The sequence below is a fragment of the Callithrix jacchus genome, chromosome 2 (assembly GCF_049354715.1).
Source record: "Callithrix jacchus isolate 240 chromosome 2, calJac240_pri, whole genome shotgun sequence".
In the NCBI taxonomy this organism is placed as follows: Eukaryota; Metazoa; Chordata; class Mammalia; order Primates; family Cebidae; genus Callithrix; species Callithrix jacchus.
The window spans coordinates 49,708,849-49,731,704 of NC_133503.1; the positions used below are offsets into that span (position 1 = coordinate 49,708,849).

Here is a 22,856-nt window from a genome sequence, read left to right on the forward strand (position 1 = left end):
TCTATTTGCTTGGTAAATCTTGCTCCATCCCTTTATTTTGAGCCTTTGTGCATCCTTGCACATGAGATGGGTTTTCTGGATACAGCACACCGATGGGTTTTGGCTTTTTATCCAGTTTGTCAGTCTGTGTCTGTTGATTGGTGCATTTAGCCCATTTACATTTAGGGTTAATATTATTATGTGTGAATTTGATACTGCCATTTTGATGCTAGCTGGTTGTTTTGCCCGTTAGTTAATGCAGTTTCTTCATTTTGTTGATGCTGTTTAGCATTTGGTATGTTTTTGCATTCATACATACCAAGGCTGGTGCTGGTTGTTCCTTTCTATGTGTAGTGCCTCTTTCAGGAGCTCTTGTAAAGCAGGTCTGGTGGTGACAAAAATCTCTGAGTACTTGCTTGTTCACAAAGGATTTTATTTTTCCTTCACTTATGAAGCTCAGTTTGGCTGGATACAAAATTCTGGGCCGAAGGTTCCCTTTGTGGGTAACCCAGCCTTTCTCTCTGGCTGCCCTTAGCATTTTCTCCTTCATTTCAACCCTGGTGAATCTGACGATTATGTGCCTTGAGGTTGCTCTTCTTGTGGAGTATCTTTGTGGTGTTCTCTGTATTTCCTGGACTTGGATGTTGGCCTGCCTTGCTAGGTTGGAGAAATTTTCCTGGATAATATCCTGAAGAGTATTTTCCAGCTTGGATTCATTCTCTTCAACACATTCTGGTACACCTATCAAACGTAGGTTAGGTCTCTTCACATAGTCCCACATTTCTTGGAGACTTTGTTCATTCCTTTTTGCGCTTTTTTCTCTAATCTTGGCTTCTCGTTTTATTTCATTGAGTTGATCTTTGACTTCTGATATCCTTTCTTTTGCTTGGTCAATTTGGCTGTTGAAACTTGTGCATGCTTTGCGAAGTTCTCGTGTTGTGTTTTTTAGCTCCTTGAATTCATTCATATTCCTCTCTAAGTTATCCATTCTTGTTATCATTTCCTCAAATCTTTTTTCAAGGTTCTTAGTTTCTTTGCATTGATTTAGAACATGTTCTTTTAGCTCACGGAAGTTTCTCATTACCCACCTTCTGAAGTCTGATGGAGTCTTGGTCCTTTGTAGGAGGCGAGGTGTTCTGGTTTCGTGTGTTTTCCTTCCTTTTGCGTCGGTTTCTTCCAATCTTTATGGGTTTATCCACCTGTCAGCTGCAGACTTTTCAATTGGGTCCCTGAGTGGAGGCCCAGATTGTTGATGATGAAGTATTTCTGTTTCTTATTTTTCCGTCTAACCGTCTAGCCCCTCTGCTGTAAGACTGCTGAGGTCCACTCCAGGCCCGGCTTGCCTGGGGTATACCTGTAGCAGCTGCGGAACAGTGAGGGATGCTTTTGCTAACTTTGTCCCAGAATGATGCCCACCAAATGTCAGTCTGATCAGTCCTTTTTGAGGTAACTCTTTGGGTATATGGGGGTCAGGGAGCTGCTTGAGGAGATGGTCTGTACTTTATAGGAGCTCAAGTGCTGAGCTGTGAGCTCCGTTTTTCATTCATGGCTGCTAGGCAAGTACTTTTAAGTCTGCTGCAGCAGAACTCATAAAACCTTTTTTTTCCCCTCAGATACTCTGTTTCAGGGACTTAGGGCTTTATTTATGAGTATCTGTTGCACTGTCCTGCCCAGCTAGGAGGCAGTTTAGTCACTATTTGCCTGCCAAGGCTCTGCCCTGCTGCCGTGGGATCCACCCTGCTGCCATGGGCTCCACCCTGCTGTCGTGGGCTCTGCCCTGTTGGCGGAGTCTCTCTGTTATGGCAGGTTGCCTTGGCAATAGCAGGCTGCATCAGCAATGGAAGAGTAACTCAGTAGGGGCGGAATGTCTCAGTAATGGCAGACGCCCCTCCCCCACCGAGCTGCACCATCCTGGGTTCAGCTGTGCCCGGCGTGAAACTCTCAACCCTGAGCGTTTCAAATCGCCATTTTGTTTTTCCCTGTGGGGGTGGGACCCGTCGAGCCTGATCACTTGGCTCCCTGCCTCAAAGCCCTTTTGTTTTTTTTAAGTTGAACGGTTGACTCTCTCCCAGGTGTTTCATTCGCCTGCTGAAAGGGATCTGTGTGATTTCCCATGCAGCGACCCATTGCACCGGCTCACAGTTCACTTCCCAGGAATCTCCTGGCCTGGCTCACTGTCCAAGTCCCGTTTAATCAGATGAATATGCTAATCCGCCCTCCCAAATCTCAAATTGCTGGTTTAACAGGGCACCCAGACCAGTGCATTTTGTGCAGTGTGCTGCTGCACTGCGGCACCAGCCAAAATGGCCGTGCCAGCCAAGACAGCTGTGCTGGCGTCCCGTGTCTCTCCTACACCTGGGAATTTCCCCGTTCTGTGGGCAACAAAGATCCATCTGGAAATGTGGCATGAACTCACCCTCTGCGTCTTCACTGAGAGCTGCAATCCTGAGTTGCTTCTGCGGTACCGTCTTCCCCCGCTCCCCCTCATATGTGATTTCTAAAACTGTAAACTTAAGACCCTTTCATATGTGATTTCTAAAGCTATAAACCTAAGACGCTTTCACGTGTAATTTCTAAGGCTATAAACCTAAGATTTTTTCATGTGTAGTATCTAGAGTGTAAGCCTATATAAAGGCAGAGCTTCTCTTTGTTAGGTGAGCTCTGCAGTTGGACAAATTGTTGCCTCACCCCCGGCTGTACTAAAACCTCTTTCTTCCTAGTTTGGTGTTGGCAAGGTCTGTTTCTTGTGGCTGCTCCTGCTTCAGTTGCACCACAATATACTAACTATACTAAAACCATTAAATTGTACACTTAAATGGGTGATTTGCACATATGTGAATTACATCTCAATGATGATGCTACGTAAAAAAAGAAGCCAAGATCTGAATGCTTGATGTGCTCATTGCTACTGAGGTTTCATGGCTTCTAGGTCCTCTCAGCCAATTGAGCAAAGAAATATATGTGTGTATGCTAGTCCATGTATATAAACAGAACTATAAATATTTCTATATGTATCCATCTGTATCTACATTAAGCCAAATTTAATTTTTTTCTTTCTTTTGAAACAGGATCTTGCTGTTTCCCAGGCTGGAGTGCAGTTGTGCAATTATGACTCACTGCAACCTCAACCTACTAGGATTAAGTGATCCTTCCACCTCAGCTTCCCATGTAGGTAAGACTACAGGCACACACTACCACACCTGGCTAATTTTAAAAATTTTGGTAGAGATGTGGTCTCGCTATGGTGCCTATAAGAACTTGCCTTATGTATCTGGGTGCTCCTGTATTGGGTCCATATATGTTTAGGATCGTTAGCTCTTCTTGTTGTATCGATCCTTTTACCATTATGTAATGTCCTCCTTTGTCTCTTTTGATCTTTGTTGCTTTAAAGTCTATTTTATCAGAGTTGAGAATTGCAACTCCTGCTTTTTTTTTTTTTTTTTTGCTCTCCATTTGCTTGGTAAATCTTCCTCCATCCCTTTATTTTGAGCCTTTGTGTATCCTTGCATGTGAGATGGGTTTTCTGGATACAGCACACTGATGGGTTTTGGATTTTTATCCAATTTGCCAGTCTGTGTCTTTTGATTGGTGCATTTATTCCATTTACATTTAGGGTTAATATTGTTATGTGTGAATTTGATACTGCCATTTTGATGTTAGCTGGCTGTTTTGCCTGTTAGTTGTTGTAGATTCTTCATTATGTTGATGGTCTTTAGCATTTAGTGTGATTTTGGAATGGCTGGTACTGGTTGTTCCTTTCTATGTGTAGTGCCTCTTTCAGGAGCTCTTGTAAAGCAGGCCTGGTGATGACAAACTCTCTGAGTACTTGCTTGTTCGCAACGGATTTTATTTTTCCTTCACTTCTGAAGCTCAGTTTGGCTGGATATGAAATTCTGGGTTGAAAGTTCTTTTCTTTAAGGATGTTGAATATTGGCCCCCACTCTCTTCTGGCTTGTAGTGTTTCTGCCGAGAGATCTGCTGTGAGTCTGATGGGCTTCCCTTTGTGGGTGACCCGACCTTTCTCTCTGGCTGCCCTTAGTATTTTCTCCTTTATTTCAACGTTGTTGAATCTGATGATTATGTGCCTTGGGGTTGCTGTTCTTGCAGAATATCTTTGTGGTGTTCTCTGTATTTCCTGCATTTGAGTGTTGGCCTGTCTTGCTAGGTGGGGGAAATTTTCCTGGATAATGTCCTGAAGAGTATTTTCCAGCTTGGATTCATTCTCTTCATCACATTCTGGTACACCTATCAAACGTAGGTTAGGTCTCTTCACATAGTCCCACATTTCTTGGAGACTTTGTTCATTCCTTTTTGTACTTTTTTCTCTGATCTTGGTTTCTCGTTTTATTTCATTGAGTAGATCTTCGACTTCTGATATTCTTTCTTCTGCTTGGTCAATTCGGCTGTTGAAACTTGTGCATGCTTCGCAAAGTTCTTGTATTGTGTTTTTCAGCTCCTTGAATTCATTCATATTCCTCTCTAAGTTATCCATTCTTGTTATCATTTCCTCAAATCTTTTTTCATATCGTTTTTCAAGGTTCTTAGTTTCTTTGCATTGATTTAAAACATGTCTTTTAGCTCACAAAATTTCTCATGATCCACCTTCTGAAGTCTAATTCCATCATTTCATCACAGTCATTCTCCATCCAGCTTTGTTCCCTTGCTGGTGAAGAGTTTTGGTCCTTTGTAGGAGGCAAGGTGTTCTGGTTTCTGGTGTTTTCCTCCTTTTTGCGCTGGTTTCTTCCCATCTTTGTGGATTTATCCACCTATCGTCTGTGTAGTTGCTGACTTTTTGATTGGTTCTCTGAGTGGATGCCCAGATTGTTGATGATGAAGTATTTCTGTTACTTGGTTTTCCTTCTACCAGTCTAGCCCCTCCAATGTACGACTGCTGAGGTCCACTCCAGGCCCTGCTTGTCTGGGGTGCACTTATAGCAGCTGCGGATCAGTGAGGGATGCTACCAGTTTCTTTTTCTGCTATGTTTGTCCCAGGATGATGCCTGCTAAATGTCAGTCTTTTGGATATAGAGGGGTCAGGGAGCTGCTTGAGGAGACAGTCTGTACTTTATAGGAGCTCAAGTGCTGAGCTGTGAGCTCTGTTGTTCATTCAGGGCTGTTAGGCTGCTACATTTAATTCTGCTGCAGCAGAACTCATTAAAAAAAAAACCTTTTTTTCTTAGATGCTCTGTCTCTGGGGGGTTGGGGCTTTCTTTGTGAGTGTCCGTTGTGCTGTCCTGCCCAGCTAGGAGGCAGTCTAGTCACTATTTGCCTGCCGAGGCTCCTCCCTGCTGGTGTGAGGTTCACCCTGTTGCTGCAGGCTCTGCCCTTCTGCTGCGGTCTCCGCCCAGCTGCCACAGGCTATGCCCTGCGGCGGAGTCTTTCTGTTGTAGCAGGTTGCCTCGGCAACGGCAGGCTGCGTCAGCAATGGGCGTGTACCTCAGTAGGGGCTGATTGCCTCGGTAATGGCGGATGCCCCTCCCCCATGGAGCTGCACCGTCCTGGGTTCAGCTGTGCCCTCAGGGAACCTCTCCACCTGGAGCGTTTGGAATCGCCGTTTTGTTTGTCCCACTGCACTACCCCAAATGCTGTTTCCCTAAAATTTCTTGGCCTGGCTCACTGTCCAAGTCCCATTCAGTCTCAAGTTCAGCCCTCTCAAGTCTCAGATTGCCAGTTCAACAGGGCACCTGGACCAGTGCGCTTTGTGCGGAGTGCTGTGTAGCACCACTGCGCTACAGTGCCGGCCGCCGGCTGCTGGCTGCACCAGCCAAAGCCTCTGCCTGGCGTCCCGCATCTCTTTTATACCTGGGAATTTCCCCGTTCTGTGGGCAACAAAGATCAGTCTGGAAATGCGGCCCTGATTCACCCTCTCTGCGCATTCACTGAGAGCTTCAATCCTGGGTTGTTCTCACCACGCCATCTTGAGTCTCCGATACAGTTTTACTTTTATTTCTAATTATTTTCCTCCAATTATTCCTGTTTTCCATTAACCTGAAAACAGTACATGTATAATAATGTGATCTACCAAATGGCGACTTACTTAAACACATACTAGTAATTAAAAAACACAAAATTTTAAACACCATCTAAAAACTAGGGGGGACAAAGATGAATTTCAAGAAGTAGAACTTCTGGGTCAGAGAGTATGTATATTTATGTTTTTCAAAAGATGAGTCATAATTTATATGTTTACAAAAATAATGAAAATTTAGTCTTAAAATGTTTAACACTACAGAATGTTGTTATAAAAAAGCCAGAATTCCTTAGAGCATTAATACACTCAGAGAGGCCTGGGATCATTGAGGTAGGATAGGACCTAGACCTTTGTATTTTTACCATGACCCCTAGTGTTACTAATACCAACAAACATTTCAGAGCCACTCCTATAAAATATAATTGCCCAGAATCTAATCCCCCAAAATGACATCTGTGAATAATTAGGTAAATTGATCTCCAGACTTTTGAAATACTCATGTATTTAGAATTTTTTTTGTAAATAAAAATAACACAATTGACCTATCAACTTATCCCCCTCCTTACCTTAATCCATCCCAAGATGGATCCCACCCCAGCTCTCCGTTTCCCTTCACTATCCAGCTCTCCACACTTTTTTTTTTTTTAAGTCAAAAATTCAAGCTTGCTTGTGGAGGTAATTGTGATGATGGCATACCTGGTAGTCAGGGTCTCTAAGTTACTTACTTACTAATACAATAACTCTCTCAGTGGCACATGGCTTAATTGCTCTGTAAGTGAAAAATCATACATTTGACATCAATTACTACCAATACAAAAAATAAAATAAATAAAATAAAAAACCTCCTTCTCAGGAATCAGACTATGGGTTTGCCATCGGGTGGAACACTGGAATTACCTACAAAATCTCTTGGCAAAAGCCTTTTTAAAGAAAAAAAGAGGGCCCTTTTGTTAACATAATTCTATAACATTCTTAATTAATGACTTATAAAAGTATTATTAGTTTTACTAACAAAATAATCAGTAAACAGAGAACCATTAATTCCTATTGGAGTAAAAACATTAGACAATCTTGGCATTAGAGGGGTCATGCAGATTACTTAAAGGAATTTTTCTGAGGCAACTCAGCCTACAGAGAAAAAAAGGAGGAAAATTCTCAGGAGATCTCCAGTTATCAAGAACCTAAGTGTTCCTAATCTTTGCTTCTAATGAAGAACATAGTCATGTGACTCAATCTGCCTAAGAGGATCAGTAAGATACAAATTAAAAGTCTTAACCTTTAAGGCAAGTGGATTAGTGTCTCCTTCACTTTTCAACTCCACCCCAGGTTAGTTTGAGATTTAACCCATCTGAGAAAAGCCCTGATTCCAAACCTCAGAAGCCTATAATAGGATTGGAGCAGGAGACATAACTTCCCAAGCCCCAACCCAAGCAGACTTGAGTCTCAGGCTCACCCCTCTAACATGGCATGGAAGACTCTGCTCAAAGTCCAGAACCTCAGGTATAGTTCACATGACTCTGTGGAGGCCCAGGAGAACATCCCCTAGGAATTTAAAATGGATTCTTCTTAAACTTCAGGCTCAGGTATCCTGGCACCTTCATAATGGCATAGTTCCTTCTAACTTTAACTCATCCTTTCTCCCGGTGTTACTGGTGGAGAGTGTCCAGGTTCTTGGTATTTTATTTTTTATTTTAGGATTTTTCTGCACTCAATTCTATATTTATTTATTTATTTATTTATTTATTTTTGAGACAAAGTTTCACTTTTGTTGCCCACAGGGTGGGAGCAGGCCTGAGCAGACTCAAGAAGATCTGTATCTTCTTGGGTCCAAATGCCCCCTAGAGATTTCTCATTGGCTAGCTGGTATTCATTTCAGTTGAAGAGGGATCATTTGACATTCTAGAGATGGCTGCATGCAAAAATTTACATTTCCATGCCTTCTTATAACCTTTTATTACTAAAACACACACACGCACACACACACATTTTTTTCCTAACACACCTTGCATATAAAAATATTTTTAGTATTATTAGATGTTATAATGATGGCTCTTAGCAATCTTAATTTTAATGTAAAACTTGATAAGTTATGTTAATTATGTACTAGGTGCTGATAAGGTCTTACTATTCCAGCATAGCTAGGGGCATGGCCAACTCCACATGTCCCCAGGCCTTACCTAGCTGTAAAGCAGGCAAGTCAAACAATTTTCAAAAGCCAAAAAAGCAGTTTATGACATGAAAGCATTTAGCTAACCTAATATTTGAACATAATTTAGACCACATGTTTACATTTTGAAAACATTTGTGAAAACTTTACAGAGGAGATAAACAGTGACTTTTACATCTCATTTAACCAGTCTGCACAGAGAGAAAGAGGCCAGAGTCTGACTGGTAGGAAATTCTTACCCTTTTTCCAGCATGCCATGTTTCTGGGTTATCTCCCCCTGAGCAGCCCTAGTGAACCTGCTTGACTGTATCCAAACAAACACACTATCATGAATTAAGAATATTTATAAATAGTTTACAAATTTCGTAGAAATTAGGCAGAGATGGAAATACAACTGAAATTCTGTTTACAAAAGTACACTCTACATTCTTAAAGTATCAGGAAGCCTAAATTCCAAAACGTTGGGTTAAGGTTAAAAAGTTGGTGTGTTCCATTAATTCCTGCAGGTTTGACAAAGGTAGCCTAGGAATTCCAGATAAATGGAACAAAAGATGACTTGCTAAAATGCATAGGAAACAAAATATCCACAAAACCAAATAAAAGCCTCCTACTAGAAACTTAAAAAAAAACATGGTTTTATACATATGCATACAAAAGCAAAGTCAGAGCAGAATAAACAGCAAACAAATAAAAACTAGAAGAAAAAACAAATAAACAGGAAACTAACCTTAATTTTTTCTTACCTAATTTACCCTGGAAGCTAAAGTGTTGCCTACGGCCCCAAAAAGCCCACATAATAAATATTTTATTCCTGATACTCAATTCAATATCCTCAAGTTCACCAATATTTTCATACATCCTGTGCAATCAAGTTCACTTCAGGCACATGACCAGTAAGCACTGCAGTTCCAGCAGCACTCCACATAAAACAATAAACATACTGTAAAGCAATGCAAGCATGTATGTAAAATTTGGCTCCACACTAAATCCGGTTTAAGCTTAACTATATAAAAAGAAAAATTGCTTAAATTGCCAATGCATTTCTTACAATACTTCTTATTTTACTTTAATCAAGACTAAGAGCTTTAATTATGAAAATGTTAATTAGTCAAATGTCTCCAATTCTTTATCAGGTTTTAAAGAGTATTTTATTATCTAACTTTTTACACATCTTTCCCCCCCCATCACTGGTTCCTTATTACATTGTTTCATAAATAATTTTTTCAAATCTATAATTTCAACTAACTTTTAGGTAACTTCTTAATTAGACAAAATTATTCCTTTTCTCACTAATAACACAACCTTGTTGGCACATTTTGTATACAGAATTCTGCATAACTAGAATTATTATCCTTAGTAACCGAAAACTGCAGTGAAACCCTAAAAAGAAATCCTGAGCTATCAGATATGGGCATTTATAGAAAAGAACATTTCTACAATTTTTAGAAACATAATTCCCCATGTCACAATGCTTTCTTAATTGGAAATGACTCAAATATTCAATGAATATCAACATTAATTTTAAACTTTTAATTTACATGAAGTTTACCTAAAACATTTATCCCATTTACTGTACTCAATTCTTTCATTTTTAACAGTTTATCTAGATTACTTTTGTAAACTGAGATATTAGATGCGATCATTTAGTTATTTCCTTGCTAACTATGTTTTTAACAGCCAGTGAACATCAATTGCTCACCTAAACCTAAGTAAAAGTCTCAGAGTTAAATATCTAAGTGTTTTGCCAGTAACTCAGAAGATTTAGCTAACATTAAATTACTCTTACTTGTCAAAAAAAAGCACACAAACCAAGATCATTTTGTTTTAGCTGGGTTTGTATTTTTATAACCTTCTATACCAAACACTGACATCTCAAAATATCTAGCAAAGACAAACATAAAATCAGGAGAAAATGTATGCTGACAATTCTGATAATTCTATTTTTATTCTACCAATAATTTTAAAGCCAGCTTGTTTAGTAAAGTTTTGCTTAAGTCACTTGAACTTGAAAATTGCTCAGATTTAATTTACTTAATATATGAGCACTCTTTTAAACCAATTTAGTAGACATATAGCAATAAGTGTAATGCAAATAAACACATCTAGACATGTCTACACACATGCAAATGAGGATCTAATTGCCTGAAACCTAGCTATGAGATAGCCAATACAATCTCACTGGTTTTACTATGTTTGCCCCAATAGGCAATCCAATGAAGGCTGTGAATCCAAATTTTGAGTAAAGCAATTTTCATGGCAGTTTGATTTTTAAAGGTCAAACCTTGCCAGACTCTAAAGACCACTGGAACCAAACAGTAACAAAGGAAAGCATCACTGTTTAACTAGGCCCTCTGCTTAGAACAGCACCACCAAAGCCTGGATACATACAATGCCATCCCAGTTTTCCATTTAACAGTAAACGCCACATTCCAAAGAATATTGGCGCCAGACAGCATTGCAACTATGAGAGAAAATTCTAAGGAGGGTTTAGTACTAGACCTCAGAACCTCTGCCAAGGGCATCCTCTTTGGAGAGGTTGAGATCTGGAGGATTCCCCACTGGGGAGTCTCCCAGCGGGAGCCAGTTTTAGAGCAGTCAGACACCTCTGACTGGTGCCACTTGCATGTTTTCCCTCCAGAGGCGATAGCCTACGATGAACTTTCATTTTGTCCGTATATGAAGGCCTTCACTTCTAGCATCCTTATAATGTGATAAGGCCATACTTTCCCATGCTTCCCATTCCATGAACTTAATACCTTTTGCCCTTAGCCAGCTGAGTAGGGGAATGGAAGAATTTAGCACAAGGAAAGAAGTTTTAAGTTGCTGAAACACATATGAGTTTGCTCTGAGCCACACATGGGGATCAGGGACCACATCCAGAAAAGATTTTAAAAAGAAAGAATACCTCCCCCTTCTGGTCAGGGCAGTTCTCCCCATGCACTCTGTGGTCTTCAGGCAATACTGGGGATTGACCCCAGCCAACTGCCCTCAATTTCCAAGGAGCTACTGGGAAACAGCTGCTGAAAGACTAAACAAGAAGCAAAGGAAAAAAAAAATTAAAAAGACCCAGGTCCCTTAGGCAAACTAGGTGGTGGCATTTAGGTTTCTTCACATGAAAACCCCTTCGTATTCACCAGCCATGGCCAGAAACCTGCAGTTACCTTCATGTTTACATGCTGCCCACCAAGGGTCATGAGTTGGAAAGGAAAAGAGAGAGAGATTTTCCTGTATGTAAAAGGGGAAAGGAGAAAAATAAATCCCAAACTCTGGGCCTACCTTCTCCTAGCTGGCTCACCAAAACATGTTACTGGTGGAGGGTGTAAAGGTTCTTGGTGTTCCGAACATAGAATTGGACAAAATGCACAAACAAAGCAAGGAAAGAATGAAGCAATAAAACCAGAGATTTACTGAGTACAATCCAAGGTGTGAGCAGGCCCAAGAAGCCACTCAAGGGGCTGGATACGGGATCTTCTTGGGCCCAAATAACCCCTAGAGGTTTCCTACTGGCCACTTGGTGCTCATCTCATTTAAATAAAGTGGTGACCCACAATCAGTCTGATTGGTTGCAGACAGTGTGAAGTTACAAAGTTACACTCTTATGCAAACATGTGATTGGAAGCAACCAATGAGAGGTACTTTCAATTTCCCCTCTGCCACTCGGAAAAGGTGGGATTTTCAAAGACAGTAGCCTCTGGAGCTTTTGTTACTTAGGCATGGAAAGTTAGGGTTAGGGTTTTCCTTTCAATTTAGTTCTCTGAAGTCAGCATGAAATGGCCTTAGGTTTCCTGCCTTCCAGACCCTGTTCTCCTGCCTCACTGGTGGCCAAGGGACTCTGCCATTGGGCTAGCTATGGAGGGATGGAGAGAGAGCTGAGGCCTCAAATCCCAGTATTCCTTCCTTCCAGATTTATGTTTAATATCAGATAATCTTCCAGACCACACAGTATCTGTTGAACATCCGGCTTGGATGAGAAGGAGAGAGAAGTGGAACACTGGATTGAAGAGAAAGCAAAAAACCTTTCTAGATCAACAAGGAAATAGCCTCTTCTAGAATCCAGATAGGACCCTGGACTCCTGTGGGTAATGTAATGTAGTGGGTGAAAAAGTTGGTAATGAAGTCCTTGGATATGGGGATGCACTTGGAAGTCTTGGGAACAAGGAAGAGAGACATCCTGTGGTGATGATTTTTAGATCCGGCACCCAGGGGCTTGGGTGTCTCTTGGGGGCATTAATAGGAGAGATTGATACATTGATGGAGGTTCAGGGTGACTGTCTGAGAATGAGAGATTTTTATTGTTTATCCTGATGTCCCAATAGGGTCTGTTCAAATAGGTAGAAAAGAATGAAGTCCGAGATTGAAAATAACAATACCAGCCAGTATTTTAGAATTGTGAATACCTGTCCACAGAAATAGCTGAGCCCTAAGCCTTTACTGATGATGCAGGAATGGAGGCAGTTAATGGGCTTTACAGTCATATGTCTCAGGGCTGGGGCATGGTGAGGACGCTTTGCCACCTCTAAGATTCAAAGCCTGTTGGACTGGAGGAGGTTGTTAACAGATATTCTAGGCAGAAAAGCTGTGGCAGGTTGTGGTGTAAGATGAGGGAGAATCTGACACATGGTCAGCTGGCCATCTGCTCACCTTTTCACCTGGTCACCTGTCCTACCTACTCCTACAGGGTCTGCTTTTAGAATAAGGCACAGCCAGGAGGCAAGACACAAGCAGGACATGTGCTTAATGTTACCCACTCTGGTCCTTCTTCCACCCTGGTGGATCCTGAAGACTCAGAAGAGGGACAGGTAATGGATTCAGTCTAAACCCCAAGGCCAGGACACTGCCTCAGCTTCGAAGCCTGGATGTGATGCTCCAGGGTATACCCACTGCCTGGAAACACAGCTTATGAAAGCTGCAGCCTCAGTCCAGGCAAGGAGCCAACTCCAGTCAGGTCAGGCTTCAAGGAATGAAGACTGAAAATATGAATGTGTTGTGCCACTAACTCTAGCCTTTGCTTTTTTGTGTGTTTTGCATACATTGTAGAACTTGGAAGCATTTGGCTGGCTTTAAGACAGAAACTGAGAAGGCTTTTGTGTTTTACGTGTCACCTTGACTGAGTCACAGCATGCCCAAATATTTGGTTAAACATGATTTCTAGGTGCATCTGTGAGGATGTTTCTGAATAAGACTAATATTTGAATTTGAATCAGTGGACTAAGGCAGACTGCCCTCCCCAATGTGGGTGGCCCTCATCCTTCTGTCTGCCTGATACTCTTCTAGCTGGAACATTTGTCTTCTCCTGCCTTCAGACTCAGACTATGACTGGAATTGATACCATCGGCTCTTCTAGTTCTTCAGACTCAGATGGCTCTTCTGGGTCGACTTCTCAGCTTCCAAATCATGTGAACCAATTCTTTATTGTAAATTTTTTATACATCCTATTAATTCTGTTTCTCTGGAGAACCACGATTAATACAGATTTATTTTCCTGCACTCCAATAACCCTCCACTACTCCCTCCCTCAACCTCTGGTAACTATCCTACTTTCTGTATCTATAAATTTGATTACTCTGGGTATCTCATATAAGTGGAATCAAGCAATATTTATCTTTTTGTGACTGGCTTACTTCATTAGCATAATGTTTTCAAGATTTATTCATGTTGTAGCATGTATCTAAGTTTCATTCCTTTTTGAAGCTGAATATTTCATTTTCTGTATATACCATATTTTGTCTAGTCATTCATCTATTGATAAGCATGTTGTTCCCACATCTTGGCTATTATGAATAATGTTGCTGTGAACATGATGAACATGTGTACAAGTATCTGAGTCCTTGCTTTTTTTTGGAGACAGAGTCTTGCTCTGTTTCCCAGGCTGGAGTAAAACGGTGTGATTCTCTGCTCATGGCAATCTCCGCCTCCCAGGCTCAAGTGATTCTCATGTCTCAGCCTCCCCAGTAGCTGGGATTACAGATGCGTGCCACCACGCCTGGATAATTTTTTGTATTTTTAGTAGAGATGGGTTTTGTCATCTTGCCTAGGCTGGTCTCAAACCCCTGAGTTCAGGCAATTCACCTGCCTTGGCCTCCCAAGGTGCTAGGATTACAGGCATGAGTCACCATGCCCAAATCCTTGCTTTTCATTATTTTGGGTATATACCTAGAAGTGGAATTTCTGGATCATATGGTCATTCTAATTTTTTGAGGATCCATCATACTGTTCTCCAGTATCTGATGACCTACAGTTTTGAGCTCAGATTTTCTAAAATAGCAGGAAAGAAAAACAACTAGAAATGAAACTGATTTGTCCTTCATTAAGCCAGATTCAAGCTTGAAAACAAATCACCTCTTTCACTGATATGTAAGTACCTTTGTATAATTTAATTTTAAGGTGTGATTAATTGAAAACTTATAATGTATTGTCTTGTATGCACTAGATGTCCATAAAGTGACCCTCAGTTGCTAAATCTTTGAGAATGGCAGCCAAGCGCGGTGGCTCACGCCTGTAATCCCAGCACGTTGGGAGGCCGAGGCGGGCAGATCACGAGATCAAGAGATCGAGACCTGGCCAACATGGTAAAACCCGTCTCTACTAAAAAATACAAAAATTCATTGGGCATGGTGGCGCACACCTGTAGTCCCAGCTACTCAGGAGGCTGAGGCAGAACTGCTTGAACCCCGGAGGTGGAGGTTGCGGTGAGCCGTGAGCACTTCACTGCACTCCAGCCTGGCAACAGAGTGAGACTCAAGAAAGAAAGAAAGAAAAAGAAAGAGAGAAAGAAAGAAAGCAACCAAAATCAGAAATGTTTTCATTATTTAAAAAAAAATCTTTGAGAAAGGCTGAGTAGGCACTGAACAAATGTACACCAACTTGTCAGCTCCTCCAAGAACATTCCCAACCCCCGGCCCAAAACGTGCTTTCTATGAGCTCCAACAAGGCTCCTGGTCTTCAACAGCTACCACATTTGTGCTCTTTACATTCTTGTCCCTCCCCAGTCTTGACTGTGAGCCATGAATGGCTGAGGTAGATTTTTACCCTTCAGGTCTCCAGTTAGGCCTGTGATGGTTCTAGAGTTTTGTCTATTAGTCTGATTGGGGCTATGAGTCTGGGGCTAATAGCTATTAGACTAGGCTATTAGTCTGATTGGGGCTGGGACAAACGGTCAAACTCAGGATGAAAATCAGCCTGCCCAAGAGCAGTGGATACACAGACCCCATCATCCCACTTATCAGACACTCCTAAAACTCCAGCCTGGGATCCTTTATTTTCTGTACACTCCACCTTCCCTCCACACAAGACCCTCTGCAGAGAGCAAAGGCAGCCAAGGAGGAGCAAAGGCACGAGGAGCAGATAAATGATGCTTGATGCTGCCTCTCAATTCAGATGGGCCTGGCAGAACAGTTAACTAATGGGTTTCTTGTTTTATTGACAGGTTCTACCCAAACTAAAGGAGCTAAATTTCTTTAGGAGAATACATTGTTAAAAATTCAGATCACTGAATTTCCTTTAAACACTATTGACATTTAGTGTATTATCCTTTCACTTTTGTATAGATATTTAGAAAAATGGGATGTAGTTTATACATTTATACATTTTACTTAGCGGTACATCATAGACATCTATTTCATTATATTCAGATCCCTGTGTAGCTGTACCATAATTTAGCCAAACTCCTATGTGGGGGCCTGGTTTGTTTTTATTTTTCAGTTATGTAAACAATGCGGAGATAAACCTCTGGCTACCAGCTATTTTCTATTGACTGATTTTAATATGTGATTGGAATTTTAACCACAAGGGGGAAGCAGGCAGCCATTAGAAGACAGGCAAGATTTAGAAAAAAGAAAGAGGTTGGTTGCAGTGGCTCACACCTGTAATCCCAGCACTTTGGAAAGCTGAGGCAGAAGGATTGTGTAACTCTAAGAGTTTGAGGTTGCACGGAGCTATGATCACACCACTGCACTCCAGCCTGGTTGACAGAACAAGATCCTCTTTCAAAAACAAAACAAATAAGTTTACTCCAACCTTGTGAGCAGTAGTACCATTAGTGTTAGCCCATTTTCTGGATGCAAATCTGTCTTCTGCTTCATATAGCAGATGCCCTTCTCTTCATAGTACTTCAGAATAAATTGGCAGCAGTACAACATTTGGCTTACATTCAATTCAAGTCCTGGCGCTGTGCTGGGGACACTATGAGGCATGCAGAAATAAAGAAGATAATCCCTGCCCCTGGGGGAGTCATTATCAGGTATGAGGACAGACACATTTGAATAACTGACTAAGTGCCCACCATAACAGAGAGGAGAGCTCAGGTAGGCAGGAAATTCACCAAGTGAGGCTGGGCACAGATTTATGAAAGAGGTATGCTGACGAGAAGAGGTAAGGTGTTTTTAGCCTTTACTCTGTACATGGCACTGTGCTAAGCGCTTTACCTGCATAATCTCATTTAAACTTCCCCACAAGGCAGCCACTGTGAGTCAGGCCTATAATCCTAGCACGTTGGGAGGCCAAAATGAGAGGATCTCTTAAGCCAAAAACAACAACAAACATCCCCATAGACCTGGAAGGTATTATAGCCTTTTTTTACAGAGAAGAAAACTGATGATCATTGAGGTTAAGAAACTGGCTACTTGTGACACAACACTGGAACACACATCCTTAATGTGAATTCAGGAGAAATTAACTAGTAGCCAGAGGCTTATCTGTCGGTGTTGGTAGACTTTCAACAGGCAGGGCTGGGAGAGAGACTTCTAAGTAAGAGAGGAAACAGAAACAAAGCCTTGGAAGCAAGAAATAGAGGCACATCTGGGAATGGCAAGGGGATCAGAGTGCCTGGAATGTGAAAGAGGAAGAATATGAAGAGATCAAAACTAGAGAAAGAAAACTGAGTCAGAGTGGTGAAGACTGTGAGTAGCAAGCCAAGGAGATCCTACTGTATTTTGTATTCAGGGGGAACAACTGAAGCAAATGACATCATGTGTGCTTTATAAGGATTAATTTGGTGCATTGCATAAGAGAACAAGGAGACTAGTTAGGGGCTTTTTAAAATAGTCCTGCCAAAGATAACTAGCGATAGAATGAGAACCAGAAGACATTACAGAGATAAAATCCACAAGATCTCATTAGCTGCTGGAAAAAGAGAGGAAAGAATTGCAATTAAGATTTTCATGTTTGGGCAACCTGGAGAATGTGAGTGTGTGCATCAGGAAAGGGGCTGTACAGAGGGGAAAGGCAGGTTCACTTTTCATATATGAGCTGGAGGGACCTCAGGGACCTCTGAGTGGAGATGTTTAGTGGAGTGTTAGAAACAGAAAGCTGGTGATTTAAACATGGTACCTGAGAACCAGAAGAAACTCCCCAGTGTCGGGGTCCGGCACGTCTGCTGGGGGTCTACCGACCTGCGGGAGTCCCCGAGAATGCCAATGTAGATGTCTTGTTCAACCTGAGAGAGAGAGTGCGCAGAAAAGAAAGAATATAGAAAAGTAGAGTCTGGAGGGCTGCGTGAAGATTATGGCTAAAACGCAGCAAATTTATTTTTGTGGGTTACAGCTTTTATACCTTTTTTCTTGTTTACATTTACTTTATCTCAGCAGAAAGACAGGGGTAGACAGAAAGGAAATAGAAACTCTATAAAAAATAGTTATCAGGGGCTTGTGATATCCGCACAGAAGGCAGTTTAAGGGGGGTAGTGGTAGTAGTTTACATTTCAAAGATTTTACATTTCAAAGATACAATGGCGCCCTTAAGGTGTCTGGTTAAACCTGTTTTTCACTAGGAGCTAAAACAAAGGCTTGGCTCCAGGGAAAATATGGGCAGAGGTCTCTGCTCCTCTTAGGCATCTCAATTGCAGCAAGTTTATTGCTTACACAGAGACTGAAGGGGGACATGGAAGCAGACAGCACAATGTCCTCATAAACTGCAGGCCTTTGCTTTGCATTCTGTTGTTGCTTTTAGTGAGTCAGCTCACGGCTCTGTCTCATTCAACAGCCTTCGAGGTGGGGAAATGCAGTACAGGTCCAGCAGCCAAACTGGGGCGAGTCAACTAGCTGTCTCGAGCCCTTGGCGCGAACACCACATCTCCCGTTTTTTTACTTTGCAAATGAAGTGTAAACAGCTTCAGTTGCATCTCTCGGAGGGTGGAGAACACAAGACGGAAGACACATGGCAGGCACATTAGCAATATAAGAACACAGACAGCAATGACAAGCAGAGATGAAAAGAAAGGGAGATGAAATTGATTTATTCAGGAGGACATGGCATCAACAAAACTGTGAGCAATAAAATCATCATCAGGTAATTGTGACTGAGAAAGGTTAATGGCCAAAATTTCTTGCTGCAAACGTGAGATGTCAAGAGAGAGATTGTTATGAGACCAGATGCTCTGTAAATGGGCTTTAATAAGTGGCCACTGCCACTGGGAGTCATTGTAAGGAGCACTGGTTACACATATATATTTATAGTGAGCATGACATCTAATTGAAAGTCGATTTTGCAAGTTATACACTTTGTCTTCTAAGATAGTTACAGTTTGATCTAAGGCATTTAGTTTAGCTTCTAACTTGTCATCAATAGACATTTGAGATCCCATAGCAATAGAAACATTTTTGGCTAAATGATTCACATATACAGCAGTATTAACAGATTTTGAAAGACTAACAGCAGCTGTAGCTGTAGAAGCTATCACAGACACAATGGCTATAATTTTAGCAATGAGTATACTAAGGAAATGTTTTTGATGCAAAAGGAGGAGAGATTGGGTTTTGTAAAAGAGAGAGTATGAATGTTCATCATACCAAGGATCTGAGATATTTACAGGAAGCATAACATAAGGGGGTTGATGAACAACAAGAATTGTGTCAACAGGGAACATAGAGGCATCAATACAATTTGTGAGTAGGCAATTCAAGCAGGAAATAGTATAATGACCATTTTGAACCTGAAAAGATACTGGCCCTAGTAGAAGGGTATAGGGAGCAGCTACACATGAACATATAGAGAAGGTTTGTACAGGCTTATCAACATTACTTCTGTGGCCTGCGTAAATTGTAGGAGGATGAATAGCTAGGAAAAGCCTCCATAGAGAGGAATAGGTTTTGCCAGAGGCTGTGGTATATAGGGGAGTGTTCTATGCAGAGGCTGTGGTATATAGTGTGCGACCCCGACATGATCCCCTGCCCGGTACCCGATCCCAAGTAACAGCTCGAGCGAGAGTTGGAAGCCGAGTTCAGGTTTATTGGGACCAGCGGGCAGGCCAGGAAAGGAAGGAGATTGGGGGCTGGCTGCGACTGCACAGCTGGGGTAGGAGGGTTTTATAGGGGGGGTGGACGGGGCGTGGATACAGGGCTGGCTGAGTGTCGTAGGAGCTTAGGATAGGCTGTCCGTTTCTGGGCGGACTGCTGAGGTAGCTCAGAGGGTTATGTGTCGGTTCAGGATAGGCCGAGGCTTGGCGGGCTTTCCTGCTGCGATGATTGGCTGCTTGTTGTTGCTAGGCAGAACAGAGCAGGCTTGGCGGGCTTTTCTCAGGGCAGCAAGAAGCCTGGGGGGAGGGTGGGGGCAAGAAACCTGGGGGAAAGATGGCGGGACGTTCTACCGAACATTCCCGACTCCTTAAAGGACAAAGGGCGGCTGAGTCATTCTGGCTACTTCCTGCTGTACAGGGGCGAAGTGGGGTTTTTTAAGGAGTCTGGGAAGTCAGCAGAGGGTGGTATGCGTAGTTGGAATGACGAGGGGTTGGCTGTAGTAACATCTGATGGATGGTGAGCCGGGTGAGTTCCTGAAACCGGCGCTGTAGAAACTGAAAAAAACATGGGGCAACTGATAGGAGAAGGAGGAATCCTATGAGGGGGCCGAGGAGGGGAAGGAGATAGGGAAGAACGCCGTTCAGCCCTCCCCATAGTGGGTTGTCGAGGAGTGCCTTTCTTCTTGCGGCTAAATTTTCTTGGAGGGTTTTTATCTTATCTCTAACAATGCCAGAACGGTTGGCGTAAAAACAGCACTTCTCATCTAGTGCTAGGCATAGTCCTCCTTTTTCTGCGGTGAGTAGGTCTAGGCCTCAGCAGTTTTGCAGGACCACCTCAGCTAAGGAATCAAGCTGATCCTGAATAACTTGTATAGCAGATGAGAGTAAATCAACATCATTAATCAGTTGAAGGGAAAGCTGATGATAAGAGTGTAAAGAATAGCCAAGACCTGCAGCCCCTGTGGATAGGGCAGCGGTGACTCCAAGGGTAGCTAGCAGAGGAATGAACTGAATCGCCCGCTTTTTCCTGCTCACGATCACATCGAAACTGGGAAGAGGAATGGGATCATCCCCTGAAACTATGCTGGCATCAGGAAACAAGGAGGCCACCATACATAATCCTGTCCAGTTTTGAGGTAGATAAGAGAAGGCCATGTTGCTCCCGCAGACAAAGCTTTGTCCAGCAGGGGCATACATGCTGGAGCTGCTATTTACAAATTTGGAACAATTACAGGAACTCGTGATTGAACCTAAGTCAATGTCATAGGAATTATTCATGAGGGGCTTTTGATAGCAAGTGACATTAATACAGAGATTTGACAAGGGTTGAACTGCAAAAGGAAGACAGAGAGTTCCATTAGAGCTGAAATTAGCAATTGCAGGTAAAGCTAGAGGCATAGGTGTACCCAGAGGCATACAGATCCAGCAGTTGTTAGCTAATGAGGAATTGCTATGTAAGAGGAAACTGTGAACTGCCTTAAGGAGATTTTGGGTTTGGACATCTAAGTCTATCTGTCGAGACTTGGGTAAGGATATGGGGTGGTAAGATATAGTGGGAAACAATGTCTTTAGGATCTCTTTAACATGGTGGGACCTCATTTGATCATGTGGGCCTCCTCCATCACTGACACCAATGGTTGGGCTGCTTTCCCAGCATGCCACTTTCCCCAAGGCCGGGCAAGAAGCAACGGCATATTTATAGGTGACGCCCAATGGGGAACTGGAGGCCCAGTCACCTCCAAATGAGCCAACATGATCGGCATTGATCCAGGCTGTAAAATAAGTTTTATTATTTTTTGTGCAAGTGGCATAATTTTTATAGCAACCGCTGTGGACAGACAGATGCATTTCCGAGGAGCAGTTGCAGGCTGGTTGGGGAGACCCTGGGGGAACTATTGCTATGGTGGGTTTGTTAAGACATTCATAGCCTGGTTTGTGGTCATTGCCATAAGAAAGGTATGCTATTTTTGTTCCACAATCAATTTGACTTGAGAAGGATGAGGGCGGAGTGGACACAACCCCTGACTTGCATTCACAGGGCTCACCATAAACAGCTTTTAGAACTTGGCTGAGATCATATTGTCGCCCAAACCCGCTGTGAACAGTAGGCAAGAAGGTTAGAACTACAGCGAGTAGGGGCCACATGTCGGCTCGGGGTTGGAGAGGTTGAATAGGTCAGAGTTTATGTATTTTGAGTGATAGGGGACCTGTGGGAACGCACTCCCAACGGGGGTTAGGGGAGCAGCTTGGACGCTTCTTAACCCTGGAGAGGTGTACCCAGGATGGGATCTGAGCAACCTTGATAGCCATTGGGGTGGTTAAAATGACGGTGTAGGGCCCTTCCCACCGAGGTGAGAGGGGTTTTGGAGTGAGAGTTTTAATGAAGACAGAGTCACCGGGGGCAACTTTTCCCAGAGTGGGTGGAATTTCTGAGGTTTGAGGTATAGAAGCGTTGGCGTGTTCCCTGAGTAAATGTCTGAGGAGAGTAAAATAGGGGAGGTAGGTATTCAGGGGGGAACTTTCTGGAGAAGGTGGAGTAGATAGCAGTAAGGGTCGCCCGTATAGGAGCTCGAATGGACTGAGCTGTGAAGCTCCTCGGGGGCGGGCCCGTAGCCTGGCAAGAGCTAACGGTAGTAAAGAGACCCACGACTGCTTAAGCTCGAGAGAGAGTTTGGTAAGCTGATCCTTGATTAGTCCGTTAGCCCGTTCTACCTTACCCGATGACTGGGGGTGGTAGGCCACATGCAGTTTCCACTTAATCCCTAAGGAAGCACAGACAGCGTTAGTAACTTTGGAGACAAAGGCCGGGCCATTGTCTGACTGAATAGTGGCCGGAGGCCCAAACCGAGGGATGATGTCCTGGATGAGATGGGCAGCAACAGTGTTGGCGGACTCCAAAGTGGTGGGAAAAGCTTCGATCCAGCCTGAAAAAGTATCAACAATGGTTAACAGGAACCGAAATTGTTTATGTCTTGGCATGTGAGTAAAATCAATTTGCCAATCTTGTCCTGGTAAAGATCCACGCAACTGGTGGAGCTGTTGACGAAGATGACAGGCTCCTTGCGGGTTGGTCTTTGCACAAATGAGACATTGAGCGTGGACCTGGTGAATAAGGGAACGGAGCCCTTCTGGATATAATATGGGTAGGAGGAAGTGGAGTAGGGCTTTTGGCCCGATATGCAAGGAATCATGGATGTCCTTTATGATGGTAGTTTTTTGTGCTTGGGAAAGTATCAGAAGGTTGTGGTTGAAGGCCCATCCATCCCTAAAGGTCACTCCAGGGTTTTGCTGTAAAAGTTCGAGCTCAGAGTTGGAATACTGGGTTTTGTAGCAGCGTGACAGGAAGTAGATTTCCTTTGGGGGTGGGCAGGTTTGTGCTGTTTCTCTGGCCGTCCTGTCTGCAAAAGCATTACCTAGGGCTACTAGGGACCCAGAGGTTTGGTGTCCTCGACAGTGAATGATGGCAACCTGCTTTGGAAGCTGGATGGCAGAGATAAGATCAGCTATAA

At 42.8% G+C, this 22,856-nt stretch overlaps 1 long non-coding RNA gene across 1 annotated transcript in view; it reads left to right on the forward strand.

Moving 5' to 3' along the window:
- The window catches only part of LOC144581088 (uncharacterized), a 95,040-nt gene that overhangs the window by 49,511 nt on the left and 22,673 nt on the right, over positions 1-22,856 (forward strand). The window contains exon 3 of the long non-coding RNA XR_013531619.1: positions 3,048-3,151. This is a non-coding gene — a long non-coding RNA (uncharacterized LOC144581088). The remainder of the gene's footprint in view (positions 1-3,047; positions 3,152-22,856) is intronic.